The sequence below is a fragment of the Vicia villosa genome, linkage group LG1, assembly GCF_029867415.1.
Source record: "Vicia villosa cultivar HV-30 ecotype Madison, WI linkage group LG1, Vvil1.0, whole genome shotgun sequence".
In the NCBI taxonomy this organism is placed as follows: domain Eukaryota; kingdom Viridiplantae; phylum Streptophyta; class Magnoliopsida; order Fabales; family Fabaceae; genus Vicia; species Vicia villosa.
Window position 1 is genome coordinate 102,818,140 of NC_081180.1, and position 10,016 is coordinate 102,828,155.

Here is a 10,016-nt window from a genome sequence, read left to right on the forward strand (position 1 = left end):
TTTATGTTTTAAAAAAAAAGATTGAATAAAAAAAACAAGTCTATTATATAAAAAAAACTATATTTAAAACAGATATATAAAGAAAGAGACGAGAAGAAAAGTAAAAAGAAATTAAATTAGAAACTCAGCTTGGATCATGTAGGGTAAATCCTGTGAAGTCCATGGTGGAACTTCATGCTATGGAGCGCTGGATCAAACGGCCTTTAGATCCAAAGGTGATGATTGAAGCGCCTATGGTAAGGCGCATGGATTCAGGTGCACTAGATCAGAGAATCAATTTTGCAAAAAAATAATGCATTCTACCTGGGTATCGAACCCAGGTTCTTCTGGTAGAAACTAAAACGCGTTGCCACCACGCCGTTTCTCAATTGCTGATAACCAAGTCATCTACAAACATTATATACAAAATAAAAAAATTCTAAAATTTCAAAGAAAACAAAGCGCGCGCGTGGGCCCATAGGTTCAAACCACCATTCGCATGAAGACACGTCTTGTCTTCTTCATCTCTTCTAAAAAAAACGCAGGTCTATACCCACGGTTTTGGGTTGTAGCCATAGCCCCTGCAACTCATAAAACTCACAATACACCACATAAATTAATCATACGGACATGGATCGATTGCAAATGATCTTTCGGATTCAGTAGTACCACTTTCTAGGCCTGATTTTGCCTATTCAGGAAAGCCCCAAATCGAAGCTTAACAAACCTAACAATGGCATAATTCTGCATCTGCACTAAAAACTCAATTAACATGTCCAGAACACTTGCACACATGATTATGAACACAATTATATCACCAAAACGTATTTATAACGCATGAATCATTACAGTCGAACTCAAAGGGAAAGTGTGCAAACCGTGGCGTATTGGGAGCGGTTCTGAGCGTGTCGAAGCTTGGTGAATATCCAGATAGCTTCCGAGAGTGATAAGGAACGTGATTGAGTCCTTTAAATCCTTCGAACCAGTCTCTAAGACAAAACTCGTGATTGACTTTTCTTTGAAGTTTTTTTTTGTTCACGGTTCTGAAGCTGCAAATCCTTGTCCACCCAAAAAAAACCCCCTTTGCTTTGTATGTTTTCAGTACTTATAAGGGTTGAATCTAGGTTAACAAACTTGGACAAAATCAATCATTGAGAGGTTAAATCTTTTATTGAATATTTGATTCAATTTGTCTTAAGAACTTCCCTTTTTGGCTTACCTCTCTCCAATCCTTTTTTCCACGATTTTGGTATGATTCAGATTTTTTGTGGAATGAGATATTTGAGGAGAAAATAAATCAAAACTAATCTTCTACTATTTTTACTATTTATTTAATTTATATTGAATTTTAAATAATTAAATTCCAAAATAAAATAAATAATAATAATAAAAATAAATAAAAGGGATTTTGGATCGTAGATGAGATTAAGATTAAGTTTGGGTCATAAACAATTAGGCCCATTTGCAAAAAAAACCAAATTTGGCCCTTATTTGCTTCACGCACCTCACTCGAAATTCATCTATTTCGACAAGACATATCTCCCTCAATTTTTGAGGTATGGAGGGGTTATAGGACTTTTTAGGAACCTTAGAGAGTCTCTAACCAGTGTCTTTGGTCTCATATCAAAAATAATTTTCCATGTTCCTTGTGTGTCTTTGAGCACTTGAAAGTCAGATGGATTGAAATATGAATAAATATGTTGGGCAAATTTTGGGGTATGACAGCTGCCCCTGTTCAATCTTCTTATACCTGAGGATGCAGAGTGGTATGTATGCCAGTCGGTATCTGAAGGTGGAAGATGATTGAACACTAGAATACCAAGAAATTTGCCCTAGCTGAAGTAGGGACTTTTGTCGGAGATGGGCTTAAAGATGCCATCCAGGCCTTGAAGGAAAGTTTATTGGAGATTGATCGTGTCAGCACTGTTCGTAGTAACTGAATTAGATCTAAGTCTTTTGAACTATTCATGGAGGGTATTTGAAACTAAGTATCAGAACTAAATCATCGTCTTGATTATCTCTGAACTATCTTCGCCATAATTGTCAAAATTAAGTCTCTCTCTTGATTATCTCTGAACTATCTTTGGAAGATATCCAAAATTAAGTGTCAAAATTAAATCCTTGTCTTGATTATCTTTGAACTATATTTGGAGGATACCCAAAATTAAGTGTCAAAATTAAATCTTCGTTCTTGATTATCTCTGACCTATCTTTGGAAGATATCCAAAATTAAGTGTCAGGACTAAATCTTCGTCTTGATCATTTCTGAACTATCTCTGGAAGATATCCAAAATTAAGTGTCAGAACTAAATCTTTGTCTTGATCATTTCTGAACTATCTCTGGAAAATATCCGGAACTAAGTATCAGAATTAGATATATGTGTTGATTATCTCTGAGCTATCTTTGGAAGATATCCAAAATTAAGTGTCAGAACTAAATCTTCATCTAGAATGAGCGTCAGAATTAAATCGTTGACTTGATTATCTCTGCACTATATCTAGAAGACAATGTTTATTTGATTGTAGAAATAAGCTGAAAAAAAGAAACATTAGTTTTATGCAATGTCGTGATGCATGTATTTGTAATTTTGAAATGAATGAGAGTAATATGCCTACGCAATGAGGCGTATGTATGTTATGTATGAATTTACTATGACACGTGATGTATGAAAACGATTTATGTTATTTGGAATATCTTGAGAAAATAAATCTCTGTATTATTGTGATTTTGACGTTTGATCTTGTCTTGAAGAAGTACAGCCGGGGATTTATGATTCTTGCTTGGGGATGATCAGTAACTTGATGTACCCTGATTGGGAATAAAGACCATAATAAACCATATTGGCGAAGAGCAAAGTGTTGGAGAAACGACAGTGTTGAAGATGTAAACTTTGTTGGGGATCCATATCTGTGTCGGGACGAGAACTTTTGAAGATATCTTCTCAATGATTACTTTGTGGGGATATGATCTTATGAACCTGGCTCTGTGGGGAGATGTGGATGTCTTAAAAGTTGCCCCCAGTATCATAGTAACTTACTACTCGATTCAGGACACGCCACTGAATGTTGATCAAGATGTCAAGCTGGACTTATATAGATTTGCCCCGGTTAGTAGGAACTTTGGAAAGATTCGTCTCGCGAGGACTTTATGAGATATGAACCATGGGCGACATGCCCCTTAGTAACCATTGGTCCAGGACAATGCCCCATATTGATTGGAAATAGCTTAAGATTTATTTGGATGCATGCCCCTGATTGTTTTTGGCATCTTTGAGAGATTCTCGGAATCTTGACTTGATTTCCCCAGATTGATTGGGAGAAACGTGTCATGCCCCTTGTATATGTTGCCTATCGGGATAACTTTCTAGTCATTAGTTGTACCCTGTGCAAGTTCTTTCTGATGCTAACATTTGAAATTATGTAGCAGAATATGTTTAATAATGAATTCATGAGATGCAATGCATACGTTTGTCTTGAGTTTTTTTTTTGAAAAACATTAAAACCAAAGATGTAAACGTGTGATGTTTGTAAAAAAAACATGATATTTGTAAAAACATGATATTTGTGACAACGTGATGTTTGTAGAAACGTGATATCAACTCGGCATTTTGGTAAACCTTAAGGAGTCAGGATACCTTTTTGGTTACAGTATGCTTTCGAACTAACCATGCTTCAGTTAGGACTTTCAAGGGTTGTAACGTGGCTTGGTTCACGGTTTTAAGAAACAAAAGATAAAGGCTCAAAATTTATTTATACCCATCCCCTTCTTCGTGATGTTCTTCAGTCCTGAGCTCAGTTAATTCAACTTATGCATTCAGGTTTCAAGAGACTTTTTGGATTTGCACCTTTGATAATGATGATGGTTCACAAGCAGAGAGAACTTTTGAGATGGCAGTCACTTCTTCCTTTTGGTAGTCACAACATTGTGTTATTCAGGAATTTATTGACTTCTCTTTTTCATCTTTTTCTGATATCCCTAACTTTTGCCTGAACTGTCTATTTTGAGCTTACAGTCAGCGGGATGCCTTGATTTTTGCCTAAGTCACCTTTTTGATTTTTGACTTAGCAGGCTTTTCTTTGTATATATGTTTTTTCTTTTTTTTTTGAAAGATATTGACTGCCTTGCTTAATGATTGATGAACCATCACTGGCTTTTGACTGACATCTCCAACATTTCTTTGATGTGTGCGGTATGAACGCTTGTGATTGAAACCTTTGTTGAAAGGTGTACTGAATGATTCTCTTAAAATAGAATGCACCGCCAAATTAACTGAGAACTACCCTGCCCCAGGTTATGATCAAGGGCTTTGATTAGTACAAGAAAGAAAACTTCTACTTCTTAGGCTCAAAGGGGTTAACGAGGGATTAACATCCTTATATCTCCACTGTTTAGGAATTGAAACAATGCCTGTACATCGTCAGCATAGTCTGTTCAAAAGCATACTATATGAGGTTGCGGTATCGTTTTCGTCATCCTCCCTTAAAAGGCTTACAACTTAGCGGGAGTTGAATAAACATAAAACATATGCAAAGTAAATACGTAAATTAGAAGGAGTGATAGCGAAATAATTTATTCAAGACAAACATATGCAATGCACTGATGATGATTATTAAAACAAGATAATGTCTATCATAAGCCGAATGTTTAAACAAACAGGAAAGAAATTGCAAACGAAAGTAAATCTAATGATCTAAAAGTCTATCTTTCTAGCCATCCACAGCATTAGCAATCTTGTTGTGATTAGGCATGGGGGCAGTGATCACATTAGGAGTTGCAGGAGAGTCGAACTCAATTTCACCAGCGTCGATCATATCTTGAATTTTGTTCTTCAGCGGCCAACAATTCTCTGTGTCGTGTCCAGGACTATTAGAATGATATGCGCATCTTGCGTTGGGTTTGTAGCTAGGAGCAGAGGTGTTAGGATTCTTAGGAGGATCCCTCAGGGTAACCAAATTTGCCTTTAGCAGATGTTGTAAAGCTTGAGCTAACGACATATTGATCTTTGTGAATTGTCGTCTTGGTGCATCTTGTTTGTTTTGACGGCCTTGTTGAGGCGCCGGTGTGGAGCTCAGAATTGCCCCAATAGATTGATCATGGTTTATCCTTTTCTGCCCATACATAGCATTGGAATCTGACCTCCCATTGAAATGCTTCTTTGTAGTACCTGATGATGCAGCCACTTGAATCTTACCACTTCGAATTCCACTCTCTACACGTTCCCCAATTAGTATGAGTTCAGTGAATCCAGATGATGAACTTCCCAGCAAATGGCTATAAAAAGGACCAGTCAGTGTACTCATGAACATATCGACCAATTCTCTGTCAGCTAGAGAGGGTTTGACTCTTCCAGCTAGATCTCTCCATTTCTGAGCATACTCCTTGAAACTTTCATTAGAGCCCATAGACATGTTTTGTAGTTGCATTCGAGTTGGTGCGAGATCGGAATTATATTGGTATTGCTTGTAGAAAGCAACAACCAAATCTTCCCAGGTACGGATGTGGGCATTCTCCAATTGATAGTACCATTCGAGTTGAGTTCCAGATAAGCTCTCTTGGAAAAAGTGGATCCAAAGCTTCTTATCAGCAGTATGAGGTTGAATCTTCCTTACATAAGACCTCAAGTGTAGTTTAGGACAGGAGACTCCATCATACTTAGCAAAGGAGGGAGTTTTGAATTTTGGAGGAATAACGACCCCAGGAACGAGTCCAAGCTCTTCAAAATCCAGCCCAGGTACCTTCTGAATTTCCACGCTTCTCAGACGCTCTTCTAACATCTTGTATTTGTCATCAGGATGTTCATCCTCATGGTGATAGTCCTCTTCTTCTTCAGAGGGTTTGGCAGAATCATGGTTACTTTTTGCATCACTTTTGATACTAGCATCATCATCTTGCTCATCCTCATCACTGTCTTCAGAGGGTTCAGCATCCCTGAGTTGCAAGATCGGTCTAAGCTTTTTCCCCAGAGTCTTCTTACCCTTCTTCTTCTTCTTGGTCAGGAGTGCTTTCAGTTCATCTTGCCCCTTGGACAGGTTCAGGATCAGATCTTGAAACTGGGCGTTCTGAGCTTGAAGGTCTTTGACTGATTGCTCGAGATTCATGATGCTGAAATAAACAGCGAGGTGGTAAGAAACCTGTGGTGGAAACCTGTGATGCAATGTTATGAATGCAGATGCAACACTTCCAAGGATCTTTGGAAATTTAGTTAGCAACATTGGAACATGATTCGATCGCTTCTTCGTTTGAAGAACTCTGATTTTTTTGGATGTTCTTCTATGGGAACCAAGCTCACCATATCCAGTGGGTCATCGCCTCTGATTCGGGATACTTCGAATTTGAAGGTATATGGCTAGAGGAAAATAAATCCTCTTGCCCCTTGATAGGTATCGAGTCTCTGGATTGGAAGGTACGTGGCCAGAGGAAAATAAATCCTCTTGCCCTAGATGGGAATTCAGTCTTTGATAAGAGCACCTGAAATTGTGCGCCCTAAATTCCTAAGATCCTTGAAAGGGTTAGTTGATCATCTTATGCTTATGATGTCATGATGTCATGATGTTATGCAAATGCAGTTCATTAGTCATGGTGTGAGATAGTAAGGACAAACAAGTCCTTTCAATAAAACCTGCGAGGAAATGAAGGTTAGTAGTAAACACGAACAAGTCACACGAGTCACACAATTTTTGGCTTAAGGCTTGCATGGAGTCTGATCGGGTGTCCTTCCCAAGGGTATTTCTATGAATAAGGAGATTTCAGCAACGGGTTCTACCAAGTGACTCAAAATTGTCAGCCCCCTCTAAAGCACCCTCGAACATGGTACATGCATACCACGCAATGATACTTTAGGAAGAAACCTATCTGAGTTGTAGTATCGGGTAGCGACCATAACTTGGCATGCACCAAGAATAGCCCCCCCACTACGTTCCTAAAAGTTAAGATGGGTTAAGGGTTACTAAAGGTCCTTGAGCTCCGACGCACCCAAAGATACATGCATAAACCTCTCTCATGCAAAAGAGGTACACAATAACCAGTGGAGGCCTAACTCAAGTGTGAACTTCATTTTGACCAACCCCAAGCATGCACAAGGGGGGTCTCCATGACTATGCCACTCCTAAACTTAGGTGTTCTTGAATCCGGGAATAGGATTCGTCCTTCAATTTTCCCAAAACGCCCCTGAAAAATAAAACAAACAAAGCAAACAATAGAAAACAATTATGTGATTCCTAAACTTTTAAGGTAACCCCTCTTTTATCGAAATTTATCCCCAGCAGAGTCGCCAGTTCTGTAATACGGTGAACTGACTTTTTATCGATCGAAATGTCGCGGTTAAGCAAGAGTCGCCACCGACTTTTATTTTATCCAAACAGATTCGGAAAGGCAAAAAGAAACAGAAAAAAAAAACCTTTTAAAAGAAATCTAAGTTCGGGGGGTAATTTATGCAAAGGGAAGGTGTAAGGCACCCTTTGCATCCATGGTTTTCCATGGGCTCTTAATTGCTTTGCTTGCTCGTTTTCAGAAAATGTAGATGAAAAAGGAAAAATGGACTTTAGCTCGTAAATGAGCGTAGCCAGTTTTTTGAAGAATTTTGAGAAAGAATATAGAAAATAGAGCATGACAAGGCAATTAGGGGCAATTACCTTAAACTCAGATGATAGGTCTCTTTTTTGCCTTTCAGAATGAAAGGGTCAATCCTTGCCATAAGAGGGCAGGAAGCCTTTCGTTTGGAGGTTGAAGGGTCGTCGAGTTATCGTTCGCCCAAAGAATGACCCATGCCATAGAGAGGCAGGTAGTCTAAGAGGAAGGATCAGAATAGCCTTTGTTTGTAGGCAACCAGAAGATACCTCAGCCTTATTCGTGGGCAACTTCCGAGGGTCGAGGTCATGTTAGTGTATCGAAGGCAGCATCATTTTAGAGTCTCATGACCTTTTATCGAGGCAACATGGCTGAGGTATCCTCGTATTCGAGGGACTGGCTATTCTGCACAAAATACAAGGCAACACAAAATACAAGGCAACAAGGCAACAGGCAACAGGCAACAGGCAACAGGCAACAGGCAACAGGCAACAGGCAACAGGCAACAAAGAGGGTTACCCAAAAGCGTGCGTGTGTGTGCACCAATCACGTGATTATATTCAATTATATTATCTTGTAAATTAGCGATTCTAAATTCAATTCATGGTTGCCACTCCCTATTTTACTAACCACGCAGATAATATAAGGCAAGAACAACAATAATATGGGGAAGGGGACAATGAAACCAGCGGATCCCTTAGTAGGGTTTGACACAAGTAATAATAATAAAAGGCATAAAATAAAATGAGGTTTAGGGTTACCAATGACGTAGTTTTGGCAACTGATAAACCTGAAAAGGCAAATAAATAACAAAATTGGGTGAGTGTATGACTAATTCAAAGGCGGGCGGGGTAACCCTAAAAAGTAAAAAGTAGATAAATAAAGATAAAAAACAATGATCAAATAGGCGAGGGTACTTAGCTTTGATTTGATCTGATATGGTTAATAGGGTGCCTTTAAGGTTAACCCTGAAAGGCAAGGCAGAAGAAGATGAAGGCGAAACAAAACCTAATTTAAAACATAAATCAAATATAATTTAAATTAAATTAAACTGAGTACTTAACTTTGGCTTTTGAATCAGGCGCGTAGTCGGGAGAAATCATGTTGCTAACCCTGAAAAAGCACAAAAAAACACTCAGTGTAGGGCATGATCTTCGTGAACCCTGATTAGGGTACGAATTAAATAAAAAAATTAAAAGAATAAATAATTGATTTAATTAATTATTGGTTTTTCAACCTAATTAATTAAATTGATGGCAAAAATAAATTTGATTAAAATATATGACATTCCTCATAATTTTTATTAACAAATATTCATGGTTTTATAAAATTATTTGAATAAAAGTAAGTAGTTTAAAACAAATAAATAACTTAAAATAGAAAATAAGAATATAAATTTATGTTTTAAAAAAAAAGATTGAATAAAAAAAACAAGTCTATTATATAAAAAAAACTATATTTAAAACAGATATATAAAGAAAGAGACGAGAAGAAAAGTAAAAAGAAATTAAATTAGAAACTCAGCTTGGATCATGTAGGGTAAATCCTGTGAAGTCCATGGTGGAACTTCATGCTATGGAGCGCTGGATCAAACGGCCTTTAGATCCAAAGGTGATGATTGAAGCGCCTATGGTAAGGCGCATGGATTCAGGTGCACTAGATCAGAGAATCAATTTTGCAAAAAAATAATGCATTCTACCTGGGTATCGAACCCAGGTTCTTCTGGTAGAAACTAAAACGCGTTGCCACCACGCCGTTTCTCAATTGCTGATAACCAAGTCATCTACAAACATTATATACAAAATAACAAAATTCTAAAATTTCAAAGAAAACAAAGCGCGCGCGTGGGCCCATAGGTTCAAACCACCATTCGCATGAAGACACGTCTTGTCTTCTTCATCTCTTCTAAAAAAAACGCAGGTCTATACCCACGGTTTTGGGTTGTAGCCATAGCCCCTGCAACTCATAAAACTCACAATACACCACATAAATTAATCATACGGACATGGATCGATTGCAAATGATCTTTCGGATTCAGTAGTACCACTTTCTAGGCCTGATTTTGCCTATTCAGGAAAGCCCCAAATCGAAGCTTAACAAACCTAACAATGGCATAATTCTGCATCTGCACTAAAAACTCAATTAACATGTCCAGAACACTTGCACACATGATTATGAACACAATTATATCACCAAAACGTATTTATAACGCATGAATCATTACAGTCGAACTCAAAGGGAAAGTGTGCAAACCGTGGCGTATTGGGAGCGGTTCTGAGCGTGTCGAAGCTTGGTGAATATCCAGATAGCTTCCGAGAGTGATAAGGAACGTGATTGAGTCCTTTAAATCCTTCGAACCAGTCTCTAAGACAAAACTCGTGATTGACTTTTCTTTGAAGTTTTTTTTTGTTCACGGTTCTGAAGCTGCAAATCCTTGTCCACCCAAAAAAAACCCCCTTTGCTTTGTATG